Below are 23,297 nucleotides of genomic sequence, written 5' to 3'. Positions count from 1 at the left end.
GTCGAAGAGTTTGTATTTTTTGGAAGCGATGTTTCCGCCGTTGACAATACCACTGTAGCTCGGAAGTTCCTAGCTTCCATCAGCTTATGCCTGAATTGTATCACCTGAATATTTAACTTCATCGGTGTATAGTATGTGGATCAGAACCCAAAAGTGGTAGTAAATAGGTCGCACTTTTAGAAAGGGTAACAATCTCATTGAAGATTGTGTCATGGAATGGATGTCACGTACAATCTGCGAATGGGTTGCCCTAGAACTAAATGCCGCAAAACACTATAGGAAGAATGCATTCTTCTCGGGAAGTCGTGGAAGCAAATTGTCAGGGACCGGTCTCTTTAAAACTCCCTACAGGTTAAAAACTGAATTAAAAGAAGTAACGAAGAAAGACAATTCTTGAAGATTTTTAGCCGAAAACCATAAATATTTCTCAGAGTGAAATTATGCGGTGTTTCCAACGATTAATTAATTGAAGTAATAAAAACTTGTTGTTTCTTTTTCGTTAGTGTGGGTATTTATTCTTGCAAATACCGATATTTCGGGAACCACTTGTTCCCTTCATCAGTGCAAACAAATTGCAAGAATAAATACCCACACCAACGAAAAAGAAACAACAAGTTTTTATTACTTCCATAAATATTTTTTGGAGATGGAATCATGACGCTATCCATATGGTTATTGGTCAAAATGAACAGTATTTTGATTAACCTTCAAACATCGATAAGGAAAAATAAGTTATGTTGATCATGGATAAAAATTGGAATTTAAAAAATTTTAAAAATATTTTTTTCTTTGAACCAATTGGACCTTCTGACATTAAAAACCAAATTGAAAAGGGAAAGGTTTTACATGAAATGCTAAAGTAGATGACGGACTCATAACCAATCGGTCCCTAAACAAAAATAGAGTTGTCTTGGCTCGGTTCAGACCAGCCAAGGTTTCAAACCGACCGTTTTTGGTTGTTATAATCCATATAGGGTCGCGATAGCTCAATGGTTAGAGTATAAGGCTGTCATACGGAAGGTCGCGGTTCAAATCTCACTGGTAACAGTGGAATTTGTATCGTGATTTGACGTCGGACACCAGTCGATTCAGCTGTGAATGACTACCTGAGTCAAATCAAGGTAATAATCTCGGGCGAGCGCAATGCTGATCGCATTGCCTCCTACAGGGTACTGTAGTCCTGTAGTCTAAAGTTACGGTCTTGGCTAACGTGCTATAACACACTTCAAGGCCTTGATCCAATATAGATTGTTGCGCCAACGATTATTATTATTATAATCCATATATATGTCTGGTTTTTGAATTAATATATTCGGAACCAACAACACCTGGAGCCGCTTTCGATCACGCTACTCCGCAGAGATTACCTCTGCTCTGGCGAATGAAACTCTCAGCAAAAATTTTTTCATGTGACTCTTTCATTTGTGAGCAATTTTGTTCAAAATCTTCTTAAACGAGAAAAAGTGCCCGGGCAGAACACTTGCAGTAGTGCTGGGTGTTTTCAAGTCGTCCCTCCCCAAAGAGTTATTCACTCACAAGGCTTAACTTCATCGATGCGTCTATGACAGATTTACAATCATACTCAAACGAATTGTCCAGTCAACGGATTATAGCTACAAGAGCAGAGTATGCGACGACCAGTAAAGCAAAATATTCGCTGTATATGATTCTAAAAATCAGCGATACGACAAGGTACAGTAAATTCTTTCGAAAAATCTGACTTTGGTTTACTAAAAATTTAATTAATTCGAGTAGGAAACACACCAAATTGATCAATTGACTTATGTGAAGGTACTATGTATGTCGGGAACCATTTCTCTCTTTAGATTGTCCATAATAAGGGAGATAATTGGTCCTCAAAATCTAGCACTTCTGAGTTCAAATAAAAAATATTGACTAATAATTTAAATTCTTTCCGAATTTTTTTCCTATGCTTAGTCAGTATCGTGGTATACGTCATAATTAGTATTTCTTTAAAATTTTGCCATAGGACGAATTTAGGCATATTTTGAAATTATTTCCAGATTTTCCGAGTTGATACCTTCTAAGAATGAATCTTGTCTCCCCCAAAGACAGTATATTTTAATCCATTATTGTATGTTTCTATCAAAACTGACTTGTTTCAGGAAATATTAATATTCCATTTAATTAAACTGGTGGTTTCGTCTGTCAACTCATCAGACGCTACCGCATCTCTGCCTTGGGAGCAGCGTGACTCAAATGGCTGCAAGATGGTATTTGCTTCTTAATTCAATTCAAAAACACGAGATGTGTGAATTATATTCAGGATAAAACCGCCAAATAAAAATTCAGGCGTAAAGCCGGCCGAGGCTAAACTAAACTTTTGCGTAAGAATTGAGGGAGTTCTAAGTCCGCCATCAACTTGATGGTAGAACGGACCATTTGGGAAGCAATTTACTTCCACCGTTGTGGTTCACAGACCTCTCAGTCAGTCAGCATGATTATAATTCATACATATGTCGTGTTTTTGAATTTATATAAGGGAGCAAATACCACCTTGTAGTCATTTCCATCACGCTAGGGCAGAGGTGAGGCAGAGTCTGATGAGTTGCCTCTGCTCTGGACGAAACCGCAAGTTTTTGCATCTTGGGTGCTTGTCGGTGGACTACAACCGTGGAAGTAAGTTGCTTCCCAACTGGTCCGGTCCATCATCAAATGGGTGGTGGTTTTAGAATTCCTTCAATTCATTCATTCATTTATTCAAGAGGAATATGGGCATTAGCAGGTATCCTATTCGCCGCAAACAGCTATAATTGTGATATAGCGAAAAATTTCGCAAGTTTATTTGAAGATAAATGCTAATGAAGAGAAGACTTGAATAAATAGAAATAAAAAAAAATTGGCAGCAGTCTATCCAGAGAATGAGTTGAGCTAGATAGCTTCTCATTGTTGAATTTTCCCAAAGTGTTTCACTATGACCCCCAAGGTGTTAATGTGGTACGGGCAAGAAAATTTAGGACGGGAATTGGTCTGCTTTTGTCGATTAAGCTTTTGCATTCGACCATCGAAAGATGAAATATTCCGATTTCGGTGGTCACGAGAGTCCTTGGGGTTTAACGTGAGTACTTGTCTTGTAGACTTAATCCCACGGTCTTAAGACACGGATTGATTTTGTGACCACAATCAGAGCCCCGCCGCAGCAAGCTACGACGGTACCAGTCTATACCGAGTGCATGGCTTAGCATTCATACTGGCGGATGCAAGACCTACCAAAATCTCTACCGAACTAAGGAGTACGGCACCCGTGTTGAAACGCAACACCATGCTGAGACCTGAAGGTCTCTGTTCGCTTGAACGCAACCACAACCCCTATGAAGCTCCCACAAGGAGGTCAACCGCAAACAACCGAGCTGAACGCACATACAACAGGAATTCTCGAGTCCAGGGACTATCCCGATTCCCATGGTACCAGTATGACCCTGGTAAGGCATCGTGACTATTGCCACTTCAAGTGAGTCCCCGTGCAGACTCGGGTCTGATCGCCCTAATTAGGCCTTTGGAACATTTGCCTACTGCATAACGGCAAAAATAAGATCATTTCGTTTTTTATGTGCAAATTTTGATACTTTAAGAAAAATTTATTTACATTCATCAGCACTGGCTGCTTGCGTTTAAGCACACACAATCACTTGTAAGTTTTCCGTGAGCCAGTATCCAGAACCGAAATCATTTTTATTTACATCAATCATTGCTCTGCTGACCAGCACATTCGAACTTGCAATTCATAATTAGGCGTGTGGGCGTTTAAACGAAATCGCAGTTATTGTGATCAATTTCGCACATTTTCACACAACGCATATTTTCGAAGCCATGAACTTTTCGCATTTATTATCTGGAGTTTTGAGAGTAAATTTTTATAATGAAAGAGTCGGATCAGCCTACATTGTCAACACTTTTTTGGCTTAAATTCAATATTTGCGGATAAGACTTACTTTTCTAAATATTATTAACTTTCTTATCTATAATACATTCATAGATAGCGTTATGCAGTGATTCAACTCAAGGGTGAACTTGGAGAAAAAATTAAGATAACAGTTTGAGTGCAAGATTGAGTGCCCCGACCTTGACAAATTAGTGGAATTTATTTGCAAAAGCCATTGTGGAATCCCAGTCAATTAATAGGGATCAGAGCTCAAAACAGGCATCTCAAAAATTGGATCCAAACAGTGCATTCTTGCTGCTTCATTGGTAAAAATTCATTAGTTGCATGGAACTTGGTTCATGTTTTCATTTTCATTATTTATTTATTTCAACAATTGCAATTCTTCACCCGAAAACTGTTTGCATCAAGATAAGGAAGCGTCTTGACACTCAAAAAAGTATTGACAGAAAAAATTTAGTACTTCTAAGACGTTAGTTTGTCATGATTTGAGAGACCCTTCATTGAAGGTTTCACCTAGTTCATTGAAAATATCCAATTGCTAGTGGTGAGGAAGAAGCGAAGATTCATTATGGGATGGACATTTTATGGACCCGTGGATTGTATGCAAACCAGCTCATCTATCTCAAATATGGCACGCTATTAGTAATAGTAGCGTGGTGGCGTCAGATCTTTCGTTGCTAAGACTCTTCTGAAGGGCGAGTTCACGAAAATTCACGCAGTTCCTGAATGAACCCGCGGCAACTAGAGCGCCATTGACGTGATTCCATTGGGTAACACTCAATACCCGTTTCATTCAGGATATACAATATATTGGACATTGGTCTTCCTTGATTTCTCTCAACTAGTGCTTCTTGAAAAAAAAATGATTAAGCATTTTTCAAGTGAGTTTTTAGAAAGCAAATGTCCAATCTGCTTTTGGTCTTTCGTATTTTGGTTGCATGTTTACTTTATCTAATAAAGTGAAAAAAATTGAATAAAATATCATCTTTTTGACAGGTCATAAACTAAGCCAGAAACGGAGATCGGTAAGTTGATATCATTTATAATATTATTCGTGATAGGTCTGCTTTAGCGGTGAAAGCACAGTTTGTATGCCGTCGTCCTGGAGAAAAATTCAATCCTGACTGCATTGTTAAAACTGTGAAGCACCCTACAAAGGTTATGCTCTGGTCAATAAACCAAGGCAAAGATACTGGACGTTTGTACGTGGTAAAAGGCATAATGAGACAAGATTAGTATAAAGAAATCTTGCAAAATCGATTGTTTCCCCAGCTCAGAGAATGGTTTCCGAATGGGGAGCGATTCATTTTCATGCTCCCTGTTACACGGCGCGATCTGTGAAAACTTATTTGCGGGAGCAGAATATTCCTCTATTGAATTGGCCGGGTAAGAGCCCCGATTTGAACCCAATTGAGAATGTGTGGGAGCTGATGAAGAGTGGCTAAGTGGCTAAAGAGATGATCGCAACCAAAACTCAGCTCCTAGAAAAAATAAACCATGTGTGGAACCATCATCCTGGATTGCAGGATACAGTACAGTCTTGCATTGACACCATGCCGCGCAGAATTTTCAGTTGGATAATTTTTGAAACTCTGTACTCTTTTTCACTGTCCGTTGCGTTATTGGTTTTAGTGACCGGGGAAATGCACCATGGAAAATTCGTCTGGAGCGTCAGTTGGGCTCACCAAAGCAGAACATTGCTAGACTGGCTAGGGTCCCTGAAAGAAATGACCATTTTATAGCCCCCGCGCTCCTCACCTTTCCGTCAAATGTCACATGACTATACTCGGTGAAAAAACAATTTACACCCCCTTCTTAAACTCAACATAGAATGATGTTACTCAATGCATGTGCGTTGTTCACAGTTCCCACCTTCCCACTAAATTTCCTTCTAATCGGTACAACCGTTTCTGATAAAAGTGCGTTTGACAGACGACAGCCAGATGGTGAACCGATTTTAATAACGTTTCGTTTTACACAAAACCTTTCATATCTGAAGGACTAGCTTCTGATTTCTCTACTTATTTTCAATCAAACTAGGTCAACTTTAGCGAAGAAGAAATCCTTTCTGAGATCGCTCAGCTGCCTTTTAGTGACAGTTAATGCTATCAAGCAGGCGATGAGCAGGAACCTAACGTGGGAGACATTCTTGCTCCCGAACAATTGGGCTGAGCGGGTGATGGATGCTGCTCACGAATTATATTACAAAATAGCTCACTGTACCAACTTGGTATGCTGTTGCACTAAAGTAGTCTGAATTTTTTTCGGTCTGATGATAAGTGCATCCAAATTCCCGATAAACAAGATTATTTAATTGTCTATATAACGTAGACTTTCTATGTTTTACAAAAACATGACAACGCTCGCCCAATGTCGATAATATTTGGGCTGGGACGTGGAAGGATATTTTTTTTTTAAATTTGGACCAAATTCGGATTGAGTTAACGAATCTCTCTCTTGATTCAAAAGAAGTTCATGGTCCAGCAACACATTAAAAGGAAGCCTTGCTCCTAGGGAATTAAGAAGTATTTCATTTGCCAAAAGAGTGAGGCTCAAGAGCACGAATGAACAAAATGTTAGTGAAAATGATCAGCAACCGCTCAGCGAAATGAATTCCGAACGAAAAAGCGGGGTAGAAGTTGTTTTGCAATAACTAATTTCTATTGTACTAGTTGTTTAAAATTTTGAGAAATCAACACAGCTGAAGCAGTTTGTGACCATGGATTTGTCAACCCACTTCTTCCAGATGATAAAGCAATGACTTTTCGCGCGCGTAGTTTGAGCGAACAATGCTTAGCTTTAACCGTCAACTTGGCTTCTAATGTCGCTAGAATCCTTTGAAGACAAATCAGGTTGGGCGGCAATCGATTTACTCGAGCAAGTGATTCAGTGCTAGCAAATCAACGTATGAAGTAGTAAATGGACGGTGGCAGTGGAATCATTGCCGCTTGGGTGGAGTACACAAATAGTTATCTGAAAGCTTTTCCCAACAAGCATATTTTAGTTTTGGGGTACGGCATGGAAATGACCAATGTTTTTATCGAGTGAAAATTGGCACATCCAACGGAGGTGAGCTTCATAAGCGTCGACGCGGCCGTTCAACTTTTTTGGCGAACACGTCGATAAACACAAGGACCAACGTCACGTGGTGAGGGCAAGACGACTATACACAGGAAATTTAACTCCCAACACCTTCTTTGAAGTCTTATGGAGACAGAAAGGTGTTCTACGCGTTCAACCGCGACGGGAGTTGCTCGAGCAAAATATCGCGTATAAGAGCTGGCGTTAGTGTGGTGTATGTGATGCAATGCATTGGTGTGTGCCAAGTAGTTGCGAGCACATGGTTGCGACTTGCTGCGATCACGTGGCAGCATCTGTCACAACTATAGACATTGCCCAGTTGTTTATAGTTTCTCACATCACAACCAAGGCAGAGCTTCCTTAAAGATTCGTTTTGGATAAATGATAATAGACCTCAATGGAATCAATGAGCAAATGATACTTCAAAATTCCTCTATGGTAAGTTTGGTCGAAGCAAACACGTCCAATATTCTCGGCAATAGGTGCATGTTTACTCTTCTAGGATAGATAAATCCTAGAACAATATAACCTCGTCCCTACCCGAAACGTGCACACAAAGATTCCGTGAAACCAGACTAGGAGGTTTGCAGAATCGACTTTTTTTTATTACATAAATCCTTAGCTGATCTATGCCTCAATATCCTGCAGAAATTTAAAGCAATTTTCGCAGAGCATGCTCAGGATAGAGCGCCCAGGAGGTAGTCGCTTTACGTCCTTACGAAATTTTGTAGCGCTATGTAAATATCATAGCATATTTATAAATACTTGACTTCTGTCAAGTGCATTTGTATTTGTTGTAATTGCGTGTCGTTTGTAATTAATAGTGATAATCATGTCTGAAAGGGACTTTCAAATCCGTTTTTTTTGTGATGATATTATATTTTTAAGGGTGCTTTTGCGAAAAAATATGCCGAAAATGGAAATATTTTTCTTTTTAATTCTTGCAAAATTTTTGATTTGCAATTTACTTTTTTCAACTGGATTGAGATTCATATTCCTTGAAAATAGGCTAGCGATGTAATATTAAAATCTTGTCGGTTTCAGATAAAAATTGGAGTCGTTACATTTCCAGCAATTGGAGAGCTCTAGTAACGAACTTCGGCGAACTAATGCCGCGTAACTTTTCTGATTTTTGGCTTAAATTATTTTATTATTTCGATTGAATTCCAGTTAATTCTTCCCCTTAAAAAGATCCCAAAAAGTACCTGAGAATGAGCCTTTTAATGTGGTTTCCCCCCTTAAGTGACAAAGGTGAACCATCATCATTGAGTACCAAACATTAGATGCCACGAATCCGTTGATTGGAAGACCTCCACGGGTCCATATAAAGCTAGTTATATATCGAAACTGCGAACTCTTGGCCGCGTTCGAGAGAAGAACCCTCCGAAGAATTTTTAGCCCCCCACATGAGGATGGACGATTCCGTAGCCTACACAATGACGAAATCTATGCGCGATATCATAACCGTCCGGTTGTGGGTAAAATCCGGCTCAATAGGTTACGGTGGGCGGGTCACTTAATCCGTATGGATGAGGATGATCCAGCCCGGATAGTCTATAAGGGCAATATCTATGGTAGAAAAAGAAGACGAGGCAGACCCTGCCTAAGATGGAGCGATGGCGTAGGCCAGGACGCCAGACAGCTTTTGGGGGTATCGAATTGGTGGACCTCGGCGCAAAACCGGGATGTCTGGAGTTCCTTATTAAGGCAGGCCTAGACCGGATACCGGTTGTTGTGCCGTTGATGATGATGATATACCGAAAGAAATTCTTTCACAACTGGAAAGGGTTAAATAACTGTTAGGATGACGGAGCCATAATATTTAAAGAATTCGTTGCAATGATATTCGTTTATGATGAAACTGCAGTTCTAGTGAGCTCTGCTTTAGTAGGCTCACTTCCCTATTCTATCCTTTTGAGGTAGACAAATATTCATGGCCGTGGTTGGGATTCGATCTAGGAACATAAAGCCGGGGTCGCGGAGCTGACGCCTCAACCACTTCGATTAGACCATAATGCCAAAAGCTCATTTTCTTTACTTGTTGTAATGAAAATCGATAGGAAGAGAGGCGTACCAGCATGTGATGAGCTATGTCTGTCCCGGACCAAACAATGTTAAATTTCTTGACAGCTAAAAGTTGTTGTCGCCACATCCAATTCCCTGTTTCTAAAACGATTTAATTTTTTGTTTTTGGTGCGAAAACTTAAGTGCCTTATAATCACGTGAATTGATAACGCAGTAATACATTCAGAACTCACAGATAAAGAAATATCCCCTTGCGAGTATCACGGTGTGCTTTTAACATTAAAAACGTGTTTATCAGCTGTGAAAAACTCAAAATCTAGAGCTGATCAGATCACTTCGCAGACACTATAAATATAATCTGCTTGTAATACTATTGAATGTCATGTGGGGCTAGAATGTTACCCTCTCCTTATCAACGCTCAAATACAAATAATCGTTTCATTAATTCACATTCATAAATATTGTTCTAATTACCATTGTCATTAATTTCATCAATTCAGGTTAATCGATTCCTCAAGTATTTCTTAGGTGTAAATATCAATTAGTAATATAAATCCTTATCTCCATTCATAAGTCTAATTCGTATATGTCACTGTGAACGATGCTAGGATTACTGTTTACACCATTTCCTAACCCAACTTTCCTAGCTCACATTCCATTTGAATAACACATTTTCTTCACGTTTTTCCCCAACATTCTTCAAAGTTTTTCGAGAGTTGCCAGCTAGTTCTTGTTGTTCAAAATCATTGGATCGAAAGTTATGGAACGCTCATAGCGTTCTAGGACTTCACGAATCTTAGCTATTCAAGTAATATTCAAATGAATATATGATTTTTTCGGAAGTGAAGTGATGGCTTCTGTGAAATGATTGCTACGAACACGTTGATAACAGCTTCCATAGAATTTTAAACTCTGGAAGAAAAACCAAACCACATGCAACAACGAGCTAATGCTGCTCATTATCTGATGGTTTTGGGAAATAGTACATATCGACTTCAACTTATAGTAATGTTTCTACTAATATCAACGTTTGAAGCCGACTTTCCACTTTTGTTCCATACATTGTACTTTCTAAGCGTTAGAACCAACTCAGAAGATTGTCCAGTCAAGTTCTAAGCATGGTGGACCATTACAAAGCATTTTCTGCCTAAACCGCCCGTATTTCGAAACACAAATTTTAATAGAAAAATCTTGATTTTCTGTAGTTCTCCCAATTGGATGGTGGCTTACAACATAGCTTGTAACACTTTGAAGTCTATATCCTTCGAAATATTTGCCCCAAATGACTTCATATTCCCCTACTATCTGTAAATAAGATGCCCATCTTAAAATCATGGTATCTATCTCAATCAGTGAGATAGGATGCTTTCATCGAACAATGAAACAAATGCCGAGCAAAATGGTTTCAGATTGAATCAACTTTTTCGTTGCTAATTAAGCGAGTTTCTTGCTGGTAGAATCAATGCCCAAAATAGCATTGGGCTATTCAAAATAGAAAAACGTAGAGGACTGGCATTTCAGGATGCAATATTCATATACTAGCGACTTAGGAAAGAAGAAAGAGAAGAGTAGTTTGGTGGCAAAGTAAAGAAAGTATGAAAGGCAGTTCTTCAGAAATATGACTAGTTCTCTTTTGCTATTAAATTGATCGTTCCAATATCAGTTCAAACGAAGTTAATCATAGAATTCTCTTAAGCTGGAAATGAATTCAGAATTACAAAATCTCCTTGACTTTGTTTTTCAGCATTTCTGGATCCAAAGAAAGCATTTCGCCGTGTGCCACATAAACTACTTTGGTATGCTCTGCGGCAACACCTAGTGCCAGAGGAGCTCGTGCGGTCCCAAGAGTAAAGTTCGAAGTGCGGTGCGTATATCAAAACCGCTTCGTGTTTCTGTCGGTGTGCATCAAGAAAGCACCCTCTCACAACTCCTATCTGTTTTTTTATGGACATTGTCACACGGGACATCCAACTCCAGCGCCCTACACACTGCTCTTGACTCCAATGAAATGAAAGGCATTATCACTGTCAGTGACCTGCACAAAACTGAGCGATTTAAATATTTCAGACCAATGTTATCAACCAATGGTGATATGCGTTACGAAATGGTGGAAATGGAGGTGTTCTTTGTGATGGATGCATCAACAAAGGTCTCCAATCTAAAATTTACCGCAATGTCGTTCCCCTTGCGGTAATGGAGACAAAGATATTTGCGGTAGACCAGTGATGTAACACGCCATGTTCACATCAGAAATGAGAACATCCGCGATCGTTGTAGGGTTGCACCGATAGGACATATAAATCTCGCTGATTAAAACTCAATAGCAAAGATTGGTTTAAGATTCGAAATCAATGGATGACTAAAAAGACGTCCGAAGCAACGTTAACTTGATACGTTAGATGGTGATTTGAGAGCCTTTCGACTCCATCTTTGACTGGGAAAAATGATGCAACCAATTAAATTGAGCAAGGAAGGCTGGAAAAGAGGATATGGAACATGATACCGGCAGTTTGGTGGCAATCCTACTATTATTGACAAATTTACAATAGGTTAACGTTGCCCCTTACCCGTTAACTTAGAGTATCCGGATAAAGAAGGCAATATCACATTATAGTGAATAGTCGTGTACCCAAACATTTTGTGGACCAAAGTAGATTTCTGCAAATATGGTTTTTGGGAAACCCCTGCCGGACCACATGTATTTGCAATATGCTACCTTGTGGATTTTCGTGTTTGTTGGGAATAGTTCCTCTGATGGAGTTACATTCTTTTTCATATGGCTCTGACATTTTTATGTAATTCTGACAAGGAAGAATAATGGGCTAAGCAAAGAAAACAACTTCAATGGGCCGCTAACACAGAGATGAAAAGGAATGGCTTAGTGGTTCGAGCTACCCTGTCGCAGCGAAAGGTTCAGATCTCGTTGGTGGTAGAGGGATTTGTATCGTGACCAGAATGTCGAATACCAGCCGACTCGGCTGTGAATGATTACCTGAGTGAAATCAAGGTAATAATTACGGGCGAGTGCAAACTGCGTTCTGCAGTACACTCTTATGAAATGATTTAACATGTTTAAAGTCTCAGATCCAATTGTCGCGCCAATGACTATTATTAAGCGTTTTGTGCAATTTTCAATTCATGCTGTATTTTGAAAAGATTCCACATGACAGAACAGTTGATGACAAACTCTACAGAATCCCATTGAAATCTGTTTATGAACGCTTTCGTTATCATCGACTGGCCGACAGAAACTGGATATTGTATCAGCACGACGAAGCTGCTGTACACCGATCTCGATTAAAGCAGGAAAAGTTGAAGGAATTCGATGAAATTGATGTTTCACCACATAGTCCTGATAGCGCATCATCAAATTAGGCTTTATTTCAGCCAATAGCAAACTGTTAAATGGAGTGGATCTCTCTCCTCGCAAGCAAAGGAATGGTATTTTCGACAAATCATTATCAGAGTGTTGAATAACCTATCTAATTTTAAGGTACAAGGGAATTGGTGGATGTTTGCCTTTGTTTCAGTGTAATTTATAATCACTTATCATCAACAAATCATGTTTTGTTAGTTCCATAAAAAAGGAATTCCATCTATCCTACTATTCCCAGATAAGGTCAGGGGGAATCAACTAGAAGTGAGTGAAAATACAGGAATTTGGGGACAAAATCGAACCAAATCCATAAGCTTTTCTGTTCCAACAAATGATCACCACATTTCTATATCATCGAGATCGATGACTCTGATAGAGTAATAAACAATCTAGTCAATGTGTGTCGCCGGTGTTTCTAGTGAAAAGGTTAAGGGATTTAATCGCAACACCGTTTCCGTCGGTAGTAGTGGTTTTTATTTGACAAATTTCCATATTTTGGGAACTTGTTCCTTTTTTCAGTGCCGGGTGTCACTACACTACTAGCGGCGAAGACCGTGTTGCGTTTTAATCCCTTAACAGCCAGGAGACTCTCTGCCAGAAAATCACTAAGCCACCGACGTTTATATTGTCAGTTCTCACTTTGGCTTATCTCTCGTGTCAGGAAATTTTGAGATCCATTTATCATAAGACTTATTTTAAATTATAATTTTTATGCTCACAACAGACAATATTTCGAAGACAAATGGAAACTAGAAAAGCTCTCCAATTTGGACGAAAAAGTGCTGAAAAATAATAGAAAAATTAAGGGTTTAAGATATCCATTATTCATAAAAATTTGCGGTAATCGACCAAATTTTTGATAACCTATTTTCGACAGAAAAAAGACAATGCAGATTGAAACACAAGGAAAAAAAAACTTGGTAAAGGATGAAAAAAGAAAAATTGAAATGCCGAAACCTGTTATTACGTAGAATTTGGGAAGCTAGTTAAATTTAAGGTTGACAATTAGGGTCCAAAATAGACTTCCAACATCGTACACAGATTGGGAGGATGGAAAAAGGGGAAGAAAAAGAAAATTTTATTTCCTTAGAAATTATTCCAAATTTTTAGGAACAAGCTTCTCAAATAATCGAAAGTCTGATGTCTCTAATAGGCCAAATGTGAATGGAAATATTTTAAACTCATTAAAATGTTTAAAGGAACTAAAAATTATTATCTAGTTCTTTTAGAACGCCATGTTTGCATGGCAATAACCAAACTTCTATCAAATTGGCATCTGTAATCCATTGTTTCTCAATAAACGTACCAAACACATTGACGTAAGACTTCATTTTGTAAAAGAATGTGTTTCAAATAAAAAGATACAAACTAAATATATATCAGCAAAAAGTTTAAGTGCTAATAAGCTTTGCAGATTTTGGGGAGCGATGGGTATCTGAAGTGCGAATCTTAGTTTCTGTGAATTTAAAAAATTTACATTATTTTGTTAGGTGAAGAGACCAGCAGGTATAACAAAGTCACTATAGAAACAACTAGCGTCACTAGTCATACTTCTGAAATGACAGTTGCCAGCAAAGTGCCATAGCTTTTTATTATATATTTCCAATAATTAAGTTTTGCTAATCCATCTTCCAAATGATTTGATAGAATAACGAACTATTATATGGTTGAAATAAAACCAGGACATAGTGCATCAGTCACATCTACGCCCCATCGTTGACGGTTCTTGTTCTACACTATACAATTCCAAGTCGAACCACTTGTAGGCTACCCTAGGTAGTGGGTTCCATTGCATGGCATTACCAATAATGGTGTTTTTGTCCTTTCTCAATGTATGATCTATCTATTGGAGTGGCAGTGGAACTTCGGGCCAACGGTTTTGCGTATCTGGCCGTCCACTGGCTCGAATAGACGATCCAAGTGGAAGAAAAATCTAGTCAAGAAAACCTAAAATATTTACCGATCCGGATTAATAAGTCAAAGGATTACGGCAGCTAAGTGAACATTGAACTGGATAATCTGATATAAGCGATCTTTTATCAGCTGAGAAAGCGATGAGTTTTTTCATTTAGTTTCGCACCACCTTGTACCCCTAATTATTTTGCTGGGATGGAAGGTCAGTATATACGAATGGAAGAGCAGTATACACTGCTTTATGCAGATGATGTTTCCTAGCGTCTAATAGAAAAAATGTAGATCTCTATGATTTTGAATGTCGCTCAACTGTAAAAGACAATGGACGTCTTCCGATAATACAGACAAAGATGTTGTGTTGGACTAGTGGCGTGACAGGTTTTGATCACATTCGAAATCAGGATATCTGCGTTGATACGGAGTTGCACCGATCGTGGAAAAATTGCGAGAGGAATCTTCGATAGTATGATCACGTCATTCGCACTAATGAGAATTCACTCGCCTAAGTTGGTTTGAACATCAAAGTCGATGTTAAGTGACCAAAAGGTTCACCGAAACAACGGTGGCTTGAAACGCTGGATGGAAATTTTAAAGCATCGCGAATGAATCAAGATTAGGCATTTGATAGAATCAAATGGTAAAACCGATCATGAAGTGCCGATCCCACTTGTGAACGGGACAAAGGCTGAAGAAAAAGAAGAAATTGTTGCACAATTGTAGGATATGAGTTCGATTCTGTTGCATCTATCGGAACGATTCCCAAACGTGGAAAACCTGTTAGATGATTCAGCAAAATAGCTGGTTAAAATTAGCGATGAAAAAAATATACAATCCAAAAAATTGTATATCTAAAGATTCAAATATATTGGAAAGGAAACATAAGAGTCGTTAATTAGTTATCCAAAGAAATTCCGAGGAGCTTGTACTCCACTCCAACTGTTATAAGCGATGTAGCCCTAGGACACTCGTTAGCCATACTGGGATGTTGGGTATCATTGCATGGCATAACCCGGGATGGGGATCCATTGACTCTTCCGCCTTCTGATTAACACGTCCACGGGTATTTGGCTCGTAGTCCGATGGAGTTTGTCATTTAAAATTGTGCCAGGACAGAGTGCCCCAATGATATGATGCAGTCGGGTGTTAACCAAGAAGTTTCCACTTTCCATGTGCTGCTGTCACATAGAAGCGCAGAAAGAACATTGACACGGAACGACGTGAACTTGGATGTTAGTGTTGAGATGGTTGTTTTTGCAAATTATGGACAAAATAGCGAAGGCGAATTTAGTACTATTAAGGGATTTTTTTACAATCAGTTTTTTTTTCTAATTCGATAGGATATAGTCTCAAGAATCATCCTTCGGAATCTCGTCGAAACTCGTAGTAGTTTTTTTTTTGGGATATGAGAGATCCTAAGTCTACACCTACTTGATGTTTGACCGAACCAGATGAAGAGCAACTTATTCTCACTTTTCTGTCTACGGACCCCTCGTTTTGGGCATAGCACCCAAGTATTCAAAACGTAGGAAGAAAGATGACTAACAATTTCGTCCAAGGCAGAGGTAACTAATCAGACTCCCCTTCAGATATAATTCGCACCCTCGTCGGGTGCGATTAGAAGAAGCTTGATCAAGTCTTAAACAAGACGGGAAACCGGAAACTGGGCGTTTCAGATAAAAAGGTTTTGTTTGTTTCTTCTGTGAATTTGTACGTAGTCCGCTATATATATGCATTTAGAATGTTAGACTACTCAGTTTAGCGTGATATTTAGTTGTAAATTTACAAGGTAAAGTCAACTTTGAACTACCGTAACTTTGTTAGTAATTGTATGATTTTGATAAAACTTGAGGACAATATATTTCATATTCATTCTAGGATAAACTTAAAGAGGGTTTCTACCCAATTTCCCCAAAAATATTGTAATATACTATTATTAAATTAATTTTAGCAAATATCGATATGGGAAGTATTTTGAAGCTTGGACACCGTGAAGAGGCAGCTTCATGATTTTTTTCAAATTTTTCGGTTGGGTTTTGAGAATGTCCGTTAAAGAAATCAACACTTTCGACTTCTCCCATTACCCGACTTTCTAGCAAATGTCTTAGGTCGACATCGAAAAGTACTAATCAAGACCTTTCATTTGATACCCAACATGACTATTCGGTGAAAAAAAATTTGACACCCCCCTTTTGCATGTCACCAACATAATGCCCCCGCCCCCATATGCCCGAGCAAGTTGTTGTAAGAACATTGGCATTCAGGTCCCACATCACCATCACAAATTTACCGTAGGGACGACTCTCCTGAACTGCATATAACTGCTCACAGTAAACATCCTTCTTCACTAAATCGGAAATGTGCATTGGTGCATAGCAATGCCCAATCGTGATTCTCCTTAACTTGGACCAGAATCTCGCAGCCAAGATCCTGTTAAGAGTCCGGCTCCCAGGTCATATTTTATGCTGTTTACGTCTTCTACCACAAGGATTTCTAGAGTACAAAATAACAGTGCCGCGAGAGGAAAAGAGTACTTCCCGCAGTCTCATAATCTCACTTGCTTAGAATGTCCCATTTATATCGCTACAATTTTAGTTCAAGTTGGAGAAAGCTGACATTCTAGCTGCCCTTAATACCTTTGGCGCCAGGTGTGCGTACATTTTAGGAACCAATCATAAGTCACTTTCCATAACCAAAGGCCGTAGGCGTAAAGTGCAGTCTATTCTATGACACGTTCTTGACATTTGGACGTATTAGGCAAAATGAAAATCTGGAGAGAAGTAAAAAATCATAATAACATTAAAAATTCAATAAAATGACTACTTAGTACTCCGTATGGAGACTTTTAGCTTCATCAATACATAATTCACTAGCCAGTTGAATGGATTCTATCAAACCTTGGACATATTCGGCTAGAATTGTTCTCCATTACTCAAGAAGACGCCCCTTAAGTTATTTTTTGAAATAGAACCATCGCGAAGTCTACCGTCGACATAATTCACAGGTTCTCAGTAACATAGCAGTCCGAGGATTGTGGAAAGGTTTGAAGCAGCTCCCGAAAATACCATTTGGATTATGCCGACGATAGGATTTGCGAAGGTCCCATTTCGAGCAAAGAATATTTGATGGAACGTCTTCTCGAATAATGGAGAAAAATCCGAGCCGAATACGTCCAATGTTTGGTCGAATCTATGACCAGTGGAGAATGCATATAATGCTAAGTCTCCACATAAGTAGTCATTTTATCGATTTTTTAATGTCATGGTAATAGTTTTTAAGGTGTCTGGATTTCAATTTATCTCATTATATAATAGTCGAGGTCCAATTTACTATAAAACAGGCTTATAAAATATTTAGTATTGACAATGTGTCGTACATACTCTGTGCGGATGAAGTCCTTTATTTGTTATTGTCTCAGGCTACAGTGCCTTGACTACACGAGGCAGACATGAGTTGATGAAAGCTTGGAGCGTTCGATATAAGGCCGCCTGTACCAGAAACGGGGTTTTCTGAGGCAATAACTGCACACATTCTGACTAAAGGGGTCTCCTACCGGCGTGGTTTGAAAAATCAATTATTTTTTTCGCTTATTTCGAAAATAGATGATGTTGAGAATACGTCATAAAAAAGATTTCGTGAAAAGCGCATTCCTTTATGGGTATTTTGGAGGATGAATATGAACACCTGCGGTCTTTTCTAGGGCTTAGTGGCGTGCAACCGCTCCGCTCATCAAGTGACGTCAGACTGAGGATCAAAGCACTTTCACAAGTTTTCAGCATGACACGATTCCCATCGATCCCAGATTGTACAGTTGATGAAACCGATATACAATAATCAGTCTTCTGATAATTTACTAGAAAGATGCTTGGGTGAACATACTCAAACCAGCAATGAATTCATGAAAAATTAAATATGGATTTTGGCTCCAAAATATTTGCGCTCGGGCAAACGGGCATTTGAAATTGCTACCCACTTAGCATGAGTGTGTTGGGGATTACTTTAGGAGAGGAGAAATTTACCGATCCGAATGACCTTGGAATAACTTTGCTATAAGTGGGAGAATTGAACCCAAGATAAATAACCACAGAAATCGATTAAATGGCCGATTTTAAGTAAACAATTTTTCAATTATCTTCAGTGGTTGCTTTGAAATAAATTCTTAAAAATAGGCCTGAAATTTACGCTTGACGATAAAAGACCGTCTTAAGCTCTATTCATACGATCCAGCGGCAGGCGTTCCGGATCCGCACAAACACATGACAGCAGAGATCAGAATTCTTGCAAATAATATTTCTCCCTTAGCTAGGTGTTTCAGTAGGAAACCCTCGCCAAAAAAAATGGGACAAATTGTACCAACTGGTCCTCCAGGTTGGGGGTTGGGTAGGGCTGACAACCTTTCACGGAAAACAGCTTGTTACGAAGCCACAACAGGAGCCTCGGACTGGAAGGATAGCACAACGACGAACCCGGCAACGACAAAAGAATATCGATTTGAGCATTTCCTCATAGAATGGTGCTCCCTGCACAGAGATGAAGCTGCTGAGCAGCTAGCCGATACCCTATCCCAATATAGGGCTGATGTAATAGCGTTACAGGAGATGCCTTGAACAGGCACCGGTTTCCTGGAGCAGAGTCGCTACACCATGTATTATCGTCACCATCCAGTAAACCATGTGCTCGGAGTAGGTTTCTTAGTCAGCCAGAAAATTAAACTTGCTGCTATCGGCTTTGAAAATATAGGCGAACGGTTATGCACGTTTGCGAAGCAAATTTAGAAATAAAAGCATCATTAACGTTCGGGCCCTTACGAGGCAGTAGAACGAATTATCGGAGCCTGTCCCAGATATGATATCAAAATCATACTTGGGGATCTTAACAGCCAATTAGGGGCGGAGCTGATAACGGACTGCGGCCATGGCTCTCACCTTAGGGTCAAAACTCTTTCTGTAGAAGACAATGATATTGCCAGTCCTTATGTATTCCTCGGAGACTTAGCAAAAAAAAAAAAACTGCGAACTTTTGGCCGCGTTCGAGAGAAGAAACCTCCGAAGAATTTTTGGCCCCTACTTGTGGATAAAATCCGACTCAATAGGTTACGGTGGGCGAGTCCCACCAACCCGGAAAGTCTATAGGGGCAATATCTATGTTAGGAAAAGAAGACGAGGCAGACCCTGCTTAAGATGGAGCGATGGCGTAGGTCAGGACGCCAGACAGCTTTTAGGGATATCGAATTGGTGGACCTCGGCGCAAAACCGGGATGTCTGCAGTTACTTATTAGGACAGGCCTAGACCGAATACCGGTTGTTGCGCCGCTGATGATGATCAATGCGATTTATATTCGTGATCGTTGTCAAATTTACTATAGAAGAGGCTCATAAAACATTTAATGTCGGCTCCACACTGATGGCCGCAAACTTCCAACCGCCACAAAATTCTAGCCAAACCAAACATCGTCATCCACACGTTTGCAAGTGCGTAAATGTTTCCTGAGGATGCTGGTAAAATCGCCTTTTTTTGTAGACAAAGTAACCTAATTGCAAACCAAGCTGCAATATTTTTGAAATAAACAACGCAACTTCATTCAGTTCTAAGGTTTTGAAGTGTAGAGATCGTTTGATGGGTTGTTGTTTTTATTGTTTTGCCATAGTGAAGTTGCAAACAATGCTACAAGCAGTGCAAATTGGTTGCCAACCTGAGACTTCGCCCACAAATACTAGATTTTTTTGGTATTCTTGCAACCGTTGTTACAGCTTGTGTTAGCATGCAAGACTTGTTCACAGACCATCTGAGCTCCTCTGTGCCCCCTATAACAATGTGGAACAGATTCAACGTGGTATTGAGGTAGTTGCATTTCCAGCCATCGTCGGAAGCAGCGACAAAAAGAAACCAGACCACTCAAGATATCGTTAGAACTCATGGAAAATCCTCAATTAGATGTTTAGTACGCAGCCCTGTGGGCAGGAGTCCTGAAGCTGATTAGAGATAGCAAACCAATAGCGTGATATTGAGTGGTGGAATTTGAAAGAGGCAGCCAGGGTGAGCAGGGAGACACTTGATTTTTTCTATCATCCTTCTTAAACGATTGAATTTAAATTAGCTTAGATTGTAGCGAAAATGAGATGAAAATCCAATATTTCTGTAAAAAGATGGAAATAAATTCAATTTAGCATGAAATCGAAAGATGATAACTGCAAACTTGTTCAAGATGCGAGACTATTCCCATTGGCCACTGACGCCGAAAGATCATGGGACATTCTTTGCAGGAGACATCATTACTTGGGAGAATTCAACAGATCAGTTATGGCGAAAACGAAGATTCGAATATCACTCTTAGTGAGGAGAACTGAAATATAATTTCCCACATGAGGTTCAAACTTGATTAACAATTCTAAGTCAAGCTCACTTCCATCATCGGAATGAAATATTCACGCAGGAATGGCTACAAATAGAAGTCAATGCGGGTAAGCTGTGTGGAAATATTGCTCCGAATATCGCCACGAGAAGTGCATATTTCGTGCTTTTTATCCGATTTGAATGTGAAATATTCGCACACACGTCGCCCCACAAAAACAAACAACACTAAACACTTCCACAGGTCCTCAGGCCGCACATCGCGGCCGTCCACTTCCGCAGCAGCGCCGTCACATGCTGTCGTAATCAGTCAATACCCCACACAGAGATCCTGCAACAAACTTTCAACTCCAACTGTAAAACGAACGCAAATAAACTCCGCGGCCGTGCAGCGCTCAACTGTCATTTCAGTTTCCATTTACGCGACCTTCTTGCCTTTGCTTCCCACGGACGAGCGAGACTAAGACGACGCTATGCAGCGCCCCGCTTCGCTGCATCCACTCTCTTTCGACACGCGTCTTCGTGCAGCGGGTCCGACTGTGTGTTTGTGTGCGGCCGCTCGGCACAGAAGCCACAGTCGACCCGCCCCGGCCCCGCCGCGTTCACATCTGATCAGTACCGACAGCGAGTGAGAGCCGCAAGCAGCCCAGTGGCGGACCCACTTGGCGATCAGCGGATCCGACACTTGTCAAGAGGCCGCGGGCTCTTGGAAAACAAACGGTACCGCACTCGGTCGACAGACCCAGTCGCTCGTCTCGCAGCCGCGTGAATCGCGCAACGGCGGAAACTGGACACGTCGAGCAGAATTTCAGATGGAATTCGAACGAGAAAGGATGAGCGACGGCCAGAGGAAGCTAACCGAGACCCTGGGGTCGGGAGTGGACCCCGCGGGGCGAGCACGCAAGAGGGCTCGAACGACATTTGCTGTTATCTCGCTGGCGGACTGTCGCCTAATCGCGCGCGCGGTCAACACTTGCAGACACGAACCAATGGCGCGACGGCACCAAAGTCAGATCCGAGACGAAGTCAACAAAAACCCGCCCGTCCCCGCGGCCCCAGCGCCTTGGCACAACCAATCACTGCAAATCGAACTCGCTTCCGACCGCGTTCACGACTCCGCACGCATTTTCCACTTTTCATAGAAAGCCGAGCGGCCGACGGCGACCTCAAGTGCAAGCCCGCCGCCAGCCATTGTCGGCCACAAGAAACTCTCGCACTCGCACAAACTCCGTTCGCCATCGACACGCTCGCTCCAGCACTTTTCCGCCCAGAAAGCAGCCAATTTACCATTTTCCCAGCTCCGCGGGACGCCGTCGAGACCATTTCACTCCTGCGACGCGGCCGTTCGACGATCTCGCCGCACCAGATCTTGGGGTTTTTGTTTTCGCGCGAAATATCAATTTTCGCCACACCGCACTTTGGAAATTTCGGTCGTGCGCCAACAACACTTTCGTGCACGTCGGGTGCTGCTGCTGCTCCGCCGCCGCCGCGAATCCACGGATTTCTGCTTTCCACCGACCAAACGTTCTCGGGTCGAATTTTTCGCAAAACGCCACTCGGGCTCCGGGCCTTTGCACGTACCTCGCGCGAGTGCAGACAAAGGGACTTTCGCAATTTCCGCTTGTCGGGATAATCGGGGGAGCCGCCGCGCGTAGTGCTTCACTTCAAAACTGGCACATATCGGAAGAAAATTTTTCCCTCAGTGACGACGGAGATGGAGACGAAAACTGGCACTCAATACTTGCACACATCCGAACGGTTTCAATACGACGAGAAAACTGATGGAATTGAAAAAGGAGAGAAATGGAGATATGCGATAAAAAGAGGCAGTGGCGTGCGCTGCGAATGGTGTGGAAATGGGTAACGTTCTAGCGGCCGATAGATGGCAGAGACGCGTTTCTAAATTGATTTATTTCAATCAAAATTGAAACTGCTTGGTCGCCATTTCAAACGTTGCGAAATCATAATTCGTACCTTTATAACATATGCATGACTACCGAACTCGGTAGCTTTGTTCTAAATTTTAAGAATAATATCAATGTTTACTTGAAAGTAGTGTCATCTGCTGACGTATAGCAGAAGTAGAATTAATCAAAGTAGGAAAGGCGCACAAAATCGTGCACATGCTCTGTATTATTTATTAGTAATTTATTTATCATGCAGTGACTGAACTGAAACTGCTTTGTATCAGCTGACAGAGGTAATACGGGATGCCCACACATTGCCCTATACAAGGCTACCCACAGTATGGGGTACTATCGCCGCTGATGGAGTAACTAATACTTTAATAGAAGTCCAGGGTTACGCGGACGACATTGTTTTAATCTGTAGGGGCAAATATGAAGATACCCTATGCGGTAGAATCCAAACTGGACTAAGGGTTACTAGTGCCTGGTGCAGGAAGGTGGGACTGCGGATCAACCCAGCCAAAACCACCATAGTACCATTCACCAGGAGGCGTAAACTTGACCACCTAAGAGCCATAACATTACATGAGATGGAAGTGAAACGAGAAACAGAAGTCAAATATTTGGGAATCACGCTAGACCAAAAATTACTCTGGAAGACACATGTCGAAAAGCCACGCGGGCTCTGATGACTTGCAGATCCATAGCAGGAAAAAAAAAATCCTCCGGGGTTAACCCCTCT

The 23,297-nt window shown here is 40.7% G+C and overlaps 1 protein-coding gene across 2 annotated transcripts in view; it reads right to left on the bottom strand.

The window, feature by feature from the left end:
- LOC119649894 (protein split ends-like) overlaps nucleotides 1-22,487 on the bottom strand; it is a 70,745-nt gene extending 48,258 nt beyond the window's left edge. Inside the window, exon 1 of one of the 2 annotated variants that reach the window (XM_038052285.1) lies at nucleotides 21,936-22,487. The gene's annotated coding sequence lies outside the window, so the exon portion shown is untranslated. The remainder of the gene's footprint in view (nucleotides 1-21,935) is intronic. The other variant, XM_038052286.1, reaches the window with a different exon arrangement.
- Between the last annotated feature and the right edge of the window lie 810 nt (nucleotides 22,488-23,297).

The sequence above is a fragment of the Hermetia illucens genome, chromosome 2 (assembly GCF_905115235.1).
Source record: "Hermetia illucens chromosome 2, iHerIll2.2.curated.20191125, whole genome shotgun sequence".
Lineage (NCBI taxonomy): Eukaryota > Metazoa > Arthropoda > Insecta > Diptera > Stratiomyidae > Hermetia > Hermetia illucens.
Note: the sequence above shows the minus strand (reverse complement) of the source record. Positions and strands in the feature narration are given on the sequence as shown.